The sequence below is a fragment of the Microplitis demolitor genome, chromosome 6 (genome assembly GCF_026212275.2).
Source record: "Microplitis demolitor isolate Queensland-Clemson2020A chromosome 6, iyMicDemo2.1a, whole genome shotgun sequence".
Lineage (NCBI taxonomy): Eukaryota > Metazoa > Arthropoda > Insecta > Hymenoptera > Braconidae > Microplitis > Microplitis demolitor.
Genome location: NC_068550.1, coordinates 7023548 through 7033535, shown reverse-complemented (window position 1 = coordinate 7033535; position 9988 = coordinate 7023548). Strand labels below are relative to the sequence as shown.

Here is a 9988-nt window from a genome sequence, read left to right as displayed (position 1 = left end):
GCTTCATATTTCAGTAGTATTTTTTTTATATTCAACGAAAATTACCTATTTATTTATTGAAATTTAGCTGTTGCATTCGTTTTTCCACTTTTTAATAAATTCATGTAACTGTTCCAATTCTGATTCCTGCCGTGTAACACTTTTAAAATCTCAACATTAAAATATACATAAAGTATTGTTTTAAAATTGACAAGCATAAATATAATTGATCTTATAAGCTTTAGATGAATCTTTAAACGCCACTGCCTACCTTACAGATTTAAATAATTAAATAAATAATAAAAAATCTACTTCCATTTTGGCTGCCGAATAGCCTTTTCTTAATGGATTTAGTTAAAGTATGCGCTATTTACAAAAATCAAAGGATATTAAAAAATTTACTAATTTTTGAGTGATCTTCATCGAACTGTAACTCGGAAGACAATAACGGAAATAGTAGCTTTTCTCGAAGCGAAAATGTTGACTGAAAAAAAAAGAAATTCATATATTTAAGGCCATTTGGATAACTTTGGATATAATGGATGAATGAAGGATATCGTCAGTAATTTTTTAACCTCAAAGTCGCTCTGAGAAACTCTGAAAATTTCAAAACGCGATTGGATTGAAATTAGCTTGTAAGAGACTTTAAGTTTCGATGCCGGTATCATGAAAAATATTTTATTCTAGTAAAATGTAGAAAACATTCAGACATTTTGTTACCGAGTTATCATTATCTTCTTGGCCTACGTTTTAAAACTTTCTTTCATTTTATATTTTTTCATTATCTATGACTCTCAAATACGTCACTAGTCATCCTACGTCATTCATTAGCATTTGTTCCATGTAGTTGATCACGTCGCCTTTTTCCTATCAGTAACTACGTACCATCCCTTCCACTCACCTCCCACTCACATTTTCCTTTTGTCAACCTAGGGCCGTATGCCCTCGGACCTACCAATTGATCAATTAGTTAAAGCACAACTTTGTAACTGTTCAAGTGATTGATACCTTTACTTAAATAAACTTACAATTGAATATATTTTCAAGCTAATTTCATTTCTGCACACCCTGTTTATATTTTAATTCAAAAAATCAAATCGCAACATTAATCAGAGCAAGAATAAGGTAAAGATTTTTTTTTTTTTTTTTTTTTTTTTCATTTATATGAACTCATACATTTTTTGATAAATTCGAAAAATTTATGGACAATTTTCTGTAACTGTAAAAATTTTATTTTCCAGATAAATCTCATGAAAAATGGAATTTTTTAAAATAACATTTTGGATAGCATCTATTTTTGCTTTATGTCTATTGCGGTCAGCCACCTCAACTTTATTCAACCTTCCATATCCAGGATGCCCCGAAGGCCAAATCAGAAATTTACAAGGATTTTGTACTCCTGTTTTTACTGTGAATGATGTTCCTTCCAATAGTATATTCGATGAAATATTCAAAAAAATGTCGATCAGTGATAATTACGATTATAATTGAATTATTGTTATATATTTATTTATTAACTGTTAAAATTTATGTCTCACTGTAAATAATTATCGCATATGTCAGACAATGTACCAGTGCATGTAAATAAATTTATTCAATAGATTTGATTATAACCATTGTAAAAATTTAAACGAAATTTTGTTTTTTATTTTAAACTTCTTACCTAGGAGTCATTATTTTATGCGGACTAAGTACCCGGGTTGAAAAATTTGATTTAATTTAAATCAAAAGAAAATTTTAACTTATTTTTATTCAATTTTATTGTTTATTTTTATTTAATTAACATGTAAAAACTTGTTTTTAATAATTTTTGGTCGGTCTTTGGTCTACATATATCCTATTATTTTTTAATACTAAATTTATAGGTTTAAGAGAGTAGGAGAGAGGGGAAAAAATGAGACACCATTTGTAACAAAAAAAAAAATTTTTTCCCCTACTCTCCTCTGATACTTATAGACATCCTGTCTAAGTTGATGCGTATAATTGTAAATATTAATTCATATAAATTAATTTTCTTGTTTGCTTAGGTTATATTCTCTCAAATATATTTACTTATCCCACGAGTTTTAATGTATGTATCAACATATACACGCTAGTCAAAATAAACACAATAATCCATTTAATAATTTAATTGAACAAAGCTCCACAAAATTTATTGTAATAATTAAAATTTATGAGTTACCTCAGCCTAAAAAAAAAATTAGTAAATAAATATGTCTATATAATTGCTTACACTGTAAAAAAAAACAGGGTAAATTCAGACGGTGGAGGTGTTAAAATTTTCGGTGTTAAAATAACACCGTCGCCGGTGTAAATATTCTTTACCGGTGTTATTTCATTTTAACACCGCGTGGTGTTAAATTGAGTCTATTTTTAACACCGGTCTTTTTACTGTGTACAGTTTCATAGATATTTTAATTGAATGTAATTAACCCCACCGTAATTTCGGTTTCATAACAATTTTTTTTGACGAAAAAAAATATGAGAAAAGAGTTCGCCAAATATACATATATAAAATATTCATAAAAGTAACCTGTAGACTGGTCACCTGCTTCGGCCACCAAGACACCATTGAATTATCTGTTGAGACTCGCAGGAAAAACCTGCAGGGTAGCTAAAAATCACTAGAGCGTGTCTCCTTACCCTGGCACATGTCACGTATACTTTTGACCGTAAATATTAATTTACATTCATCTGCGTCCCGGGACAGGAAATTTTTCTTTACCAAGTGCGCAAAGCAACTTAGCACGTGTCTTTAAATTCACTTTTATCTATACAAGTCCATTAAATAACATCTTCAGCACTAGTAAGTTAATTTAAAATTATAAATATAAATATAAATATATATATATAAATTGCCCCCCTGAAGACCTGCCCCCAGTAATCACGCATGCATGAATCCGCAAAGGATATAAGTGACGAAACACCTGCAACCCCCAAGACAGACACGTTGATATTTGAAAACATACTCAACCATGCATAAATCCTTAGTCCATATGGTTTTTAGATGTTATGTTATTTAGTGAATCTTCTTTTTATTTTTAACATTTCTTTTTTTATTATTAACGGATAAAAATTATTAATTTTAATGTCAATGGAGTTTTGGAGTTTAGAAAAAAATAATTACGTATATGTATACGGAATAAATAGGTGTTTTTTTCAGCAGAGCGATTTAATCGGCATTCACTCTGGTCCTCAGTTCAAATGTTAGAAAAAATAATCGCTTTAGGGTTAATTTTATTTTAAGGAGACTAAGTAAGTAAAAAAATTGACCACTCCGCGTTCGATCCGCACCCACTCCGCAATTGATCCACACCGACTCCACATTTAATCCGCATCAACTCCGCATTTAAACCACGATCCAAATTTACTTCGATTTTAATTCGCGATTAAATTTTTTTTTTAACAAATGGTGTGGCATAGACCACTTATACATTCAATAATTTCTTATTTTGCCCTCCTCCCCCCTCCCATGTCTTGACTTTACAATATACAGTCAAAAAATTTTGCCTCTAATTTTTTTTTAACTATTACTTTTTTTAATTTTTCAAAATTCATCAATACGTATATAGTAGTGTTTTATTTTTTTACATCAATATTATAAATGAGAAAAAATACATTTTATTATTCATTATTACTACATTCTGATAGTATTTTTCAGAAGATTATGAAAAATTTGAACGATAGCCATAAACTAGTTGTGGCCGATATTTAAAAAATTTAGGACGTCCGTAACATTGAGATTTTATAACACATTTTTTATCGTACGTTCGATAATAACCAGGTTCGCATGCGCAATGTTTAGAGTCACAGATCTGTAACAGTATAGAAAGAAAAAAAATCTAGATTACTTTTGTCGTAGTAAAAAAAAAAAAAATTTTATCTGAATTTTTAAATATAGCTAAAGTTTTTTAATTATGTTATCTCTATATTTAGTTGGATTAGTTAATAATATATATGATAAATATGTGTATATTTACTTCAAAATAAAATATGTTAGGTTCTTTGTCTACATGATCGCAGTGTAACTCAAAATCATTGACACATTGATTACATTTATCATGTGTACCACCAGGACATTCTGAATCTGATTGACAATCAATCAGTTCTCCGGAAGTATTGTCATTTACTGAAAATAATGTAAAAAATTTTATATAACTGTGATTAATTACAGGTTACGTATGATAAATTTAAATATGCAAATACTATATTAAAGAATTGAAAATAATCCAAATGTCTAATGAAACAAATTATAAAAGTGCGGCATTTGATAATTTTCTATCGAATTTCAGTCACTAAGCAGTAAAATAATTGCGGGTCGTGTGCGGAATATGTGTGGAATGTATACGGATCGGATGAGAAGTGAATGCGGAGTATATGCGGATTAGATGCGGAGTTAATGCCAAACCCTGGTGGAAATTTTTCAGACTTTTGTCTGAAAAAGTCTTTAGAACTTTAGAATTGAGTTTTTCAAAGAAAATTCCGAAAAATATCCACCAGGGAAGTGTAAGGGGCAAGTTAAAATTTTACTGACTTAACACTGAAAAAAAAAAAAAAAACTCTATTCAAGTATCTGCGCGTTTGTATCCTCCCGAGTAAATATTTGTTGAATCATAATAAAAGTATACTCCAACCGAGTAATATTTTCTTAATTTAAGAATTTGTATATTTATTTTAAGAAAATATTCTTAGTTGGAGTACATTTTTACTAAGATTAAACAAATAATTTTCTCGGGAGGATACAAACATGCAGATACTTGAATACAGTATTTTTTTTTAGCGAATGTTAAAAATACTAATTTAACTATTTAATTACCAACATGTACACACACTGATAAAAAGACTTGATTCAAGAAAAAAAATCTTGAACCAAGAATACCATTTTGAAGAAAAGGATTTTCTTGATTCAAGAGAAAAAAATCTTGAACCAAGAATACTATTTTGAAGAAATGGATTTTCTTGATTCAAGAGAAAAAATCTTGAACCAAGAAATTATTTTTATTCAAGAAAATCATTTTCTTCAAAATGGTATTTTTGGTTCAAGATATTTTCTCTTGAATCAAGTCAATTTTTTTATCAGTGCAGAAAAAAAAATCTCGACTGAAGATAAATATTCTTGATTCAAGAAAGTATTTTTGAAAATCTCAATTTTCTAGGATAAAATAGAAATCATTTCTGACAAATACAAATTTTCTTAGTTCAAGAAAATCATAACTTGGTTTCCGAAAACGTATGTCTTCTGAAATATTTTCTTGACTCAAAATAACGTTTTTTTTCTGTGTATTTATTTCAAATAATATCAGGAATTTGATTAAAAAATAATTAAATTTCAATACGTACTTATTAAACAAAGATAAAAAATCACAAAGATAATAAACTTAGAGATCGTCATTTTATTTCGTGTCAAAAATTAACTTTGAAATAATGACAAAAAAATTTTGACTGCTATTTTTATATTATCTTATAAGACACGTGATCTGCATAAAGAATGATTAAATTATATTACTTGATAATTGGCACAACACTGTGTACGTTGATTACAATTTAATTGTTACGTTTTATTTGGAATAATTATGATTTCAAGGCCGTATTTTTTTTATTCTATTCATAATATTAAATATGTTCAACCTAATTACTGGACTTTTGATAATAAAAATTATTTTAGCTAAGGATTGGAATTTCAAGAGAATTAAAATCGAACACACGTAAAATATGTCTAAGCTCTAGGTGGGATTGAGAGTTTATAGAGAAAAAAAATAATTGATAATTAATCTAAAGATAAATTTTAACTGCATTGGCTACAAAGTAAACTCCATTAATTAAGGCAATAAAAAAAAAAATAAGTGTCAGAGTTATGTAGAAATAAATTATTTACTGTGGCACACGTCAAGTTCACCAGCGAGCAGCAGGTCTTGGGGGTTTACTCGGCCATATCTCCGTGGAGGGTGGATTAAAAACGCGACGACACACAAGCTAAAAATTCACATAGCGTGACAGACAGGTGACACGTGCCGGCACACGTCCATCGTTATCCCAACTACGCGATTTTTTTTTTATTTATAAGTCACTTGAAATGGTCAGAATATATATAAGTAAGCAAACATAATATGTCGACTATAAATTTATAAGTATGGGGGACAGGGGGCAAAATTTTTTTTTTATTAAAAAGTAGTGACTCATTTTGCCCAACTCTTCAATATAAACATCATTAGCTACACGGAGAGAAAATTATGGTAACAGTTACAATATATTATGGGAATGGTTACCATAATATTATGGTAATGGTTACTATAATATTATGGTCATCGTTACCATAATATTATGGTAATCGTTACCATAATATTATGGGAATGGTTGCTATAATATTATGGTCATCGTTACCATAATATTATGGGAATAGTTACCATAATATTATGGGAATGGTTACCATAATATTATGGGAATGGTTACTATAATATTATGGTAATCGTTAGCATAATATTATGGGAATTGTTACTATAATATTATGAGAATAGGTACCATAATATTATGGGAATAGTTACCATAATATTAAAGGAATGGTTACCATAATATTATGGTAATGGTTGCTATAATATTATGGTCATCGTTACCATAATATTATGGAAATAGTTACCATAATATTATGGGAATGATTACTATAATATTATGGTAACCATTACCATGTACGCTTAGGAACCGTTACAATGTGGTTATAGGATTGGTTCCTATTTTCTTATGGGAACTATTCCTATGAGTATGGTAATTATTACCATAATTCTTTCACATGCGATATGGGAACTGTTACCATAATGATAGGAATTGTTCCCATACTTATGGAAACTTTCCCAGAAAGTATGGTTCTATATCCCATAATCCCAAGTAATCATTACCATAACGGTATGGGATGATATTTCATAAACGTACTAGGAACAGTTACTATAATTTTTTCTCCGTGTAGAAAAAGATTAATTTGAAAAATCCAACATTCTAAATCGCTGTTGTAAATATAGTTGAGCATTACTTTGAATTTTTTTTTTGTTAAACTTATTCAAAAATCGAAAGTTTTAGTCGAAAAATTTTAATGACTTTTGTTTTATGATAAAAACTATTAAAAATTTTGTTGTTCTTCCTTTGCATACAGTAACTATGTGAAATGTTATGTTTATTTACTCTTAAAAAATGAATTAGTGAAATTTACTGCATATTAATGGGTAGTCACTATTTCTGCAGCTATAAGTATACCGCTAATTCAACCCATAGTATACTTATACCTGGTTTCCAGTGCATATTGACTGATTCGCAGTGAATTTCACTAATTCATTTTTAGAGAGTTCGTAAATTACTTATAAGAAAATTCAATTTAATGAAATTTATTCATTTTTCAGAATTGTTTTTTTCATTTTTTTTGGGGATGTCTCATTTTGCCCGCAAAAAATTAAATTTTTTTTTTTACGGCAGCTGAAAATTTTTCCTATTCTTTTAGTCATTAAGTTTGAACCAAAAAGGCGTATAACTTTTTTGGCCAGTGGTTTTGCAGACTTATTTTATAGCTGAAAATTTAAAAAAAAAATTTTGAAAGCCAAAAGGACATAACTTATACACTCTTTTGACTTTCAAAAAATTTTTTTTCAATTTCCAACTTTAGAATAAGTCTACATATGTTTAGCATATATGATTAACAATTAAAAAAATAATTATAGGCCTTTTCAGTTTTAAACTTAGTGACTAAAGCCAAAAGGGCGTATAAAAATATAAAGTCTTTTGAAATTAGTGACGCGATATCTATACTCGTGAAGAAAATTAGCGAATTTGTTATTAGTTGAAACGATCAATTATAGGTTTTCATTCAAATGTTAATAGATGCGACGGTTTACAATAGCCATATTCGGAAGGATTTCATAAGAATTTGATTCCAAAGCTAATAAATAAAAAAACCAGTGATTCATTAAATCTCCCAAGAGATATCGTATTCATACACGTACAGACCAACTGACGGATAAATTTTTGTTTAATATCACTAAATGAATAAACTTATGACCATGTGTCAAAATTAATCATGGAAATTTTCTCTTGTCTATAGTGCACTTATTTTTACCAATTACAATATAGTGCATTATGAAATCGGTAAAAATAATTTAAGCTGAATAAGTAGCGTTTTTTTTCTGATGATAGCAGAACAGTTCTCTGCTTCGCGTTCGAAGTGTGTGAAAAAATCATCGTAAAATATTATACCCCCATCAGAAATAAAGTTAAATTCGCTACACTTGCTGTATTAAGATAAATTAAATGTACACTGTGAAAAATTCCCATTAAATTTTACTATGGGTGCATTGTAACCCCGGACCATAAGAAAACTGGTATGAAATTTACAAGTGTCCCATAGTAAACGGTATGCGCAGGCGACACGATTGGGACCTATGCGCATACGTTTACTATGGGACACTTGTAAATTTCATACCAGTTTTCTTATGGTTCGGTGTTACAATGCACCCATGGTAAAATTTGTTGGAAATTTTTCACAGTGTATATATTTTTATATTAAATCACCTGTAACATTATAATGATTATTATTATTATTATTATTATTATCTGACCAAAGATCGAGGATTTAGTGGATCGATTGGTAAAAGAGTTAAGTTATTTATGTCTTTCTATCAGGCGTCGCCATTTTGAATTACTGCGATAAGTCACCTGTCGGATAGTTTACTGTAAGGCAGTATAATATAACCAACCTTACAGTACAGACTCCAGAGCGATTAGGTATCAAGACGACGATCCGGATAAACCAGCCAGCCGTCACGGACATTCACTACTTCTTTACTTTTATATGTATATATGTATATATTATTATTATTATTATTATGCCGTGTATTAGGTTTAAAACGATTTTTTATATGAGCATTTTCTCTAACACTGTTATCTCTTAGCGCTTCTTATTTGCGAGGTGTGCAATACTTCCGCACCCTACTACTACACTACACAGTAAGCATTGCTCATTGCTCGCGGTCGATTCATCGTCTCTTAAAGATTATGCGATACATAACATACAGACGATACGGATGATACTCGTTTCTATATCATATATAATACGGGTTTAACTCGTTCATTTTAAAATATTTTTATTATTTATTTATCGGAGATTTTAATTATTATTATTGATATTATTGTAATTATTAATTGATTGCTGTAAGTTAACTACTGATAGTTCGTTATGATTATATCGATATTTATGAGATTTGATCAAATTAATCGATATATTACTACTGTTGAATGGGTGGTCAATTATATATATTTTTTTCTCATTTATATATGTATATTAGTTAGTAAAATTACATACATATGTTGAATAATTTGTTTTGGGTATACAATTATATTCATCTAGAAGTGCGGTTCTCGATATTTTTACATAGTAATTATACAATTTTTGTATGTATTACAAAATGTATGAAATCTTAAAGTGCGTGATTTCCTGTAGACAAGACAATAAATCTAATTCGACTTTTTTGAGTTTAATAGACATTAAGTTTGTCAAAAAGTCAAATTTAAGTTATTTTTTTAACCTATTGTAAAAAATGAATCATATATGGCCATATATGAAAATCAACATTATATGTTTCATATGTAGATCATAATGATCCATATGTAGAGTATATATGTGATCCATACATGCGTATATGACTTCTATATGGAAAATATATGAATCATATATACATATGCATTATATGATTCATATGTTCATGAACATATATATGATTCATATATAAAGCCAATTTTCAAATGCGCATACATATATCATACATGATTAATTCTTGGTCAGTTTTCATATATGGAATAAATATGCTTCATATATGGCAGTTTTCATGTATGATTTGTATATGGAGCATATATGATTCATACATGGTCAGCTCATATATGCTTTGTATACGAACCATATATGCTCCATATATGATCAACTTTCATATATGATTCACGTATGATCGATATATGGCCAATTTTCAAATATGATTCT

General features: G+C 28.8%; 1 long non-coding RNA gene across 1 annotated transcript; it reads right to left on the bottom strand.

Moving 5' to 3' along the window:
- Window positions 1–3689: 3689 nt before the first annotated feature.
- Window positions 3690–5374, bottom strand: LOC103568780 (uncharacterized). The gene is made up of 3 exons (XR_548888.1): window positions 5320–5374; window positions 3960–4108; window positions 3690–3794 (listed from the first exon to the last, which is right to left on the bottom strand). It is a non-coding gene; the product is annotated as an uncharacterized LOC103568780 (long non-coding RNA).
- Between the last annotated feature and the right edge of the window lie 4614 nt (window positions 5375–9988).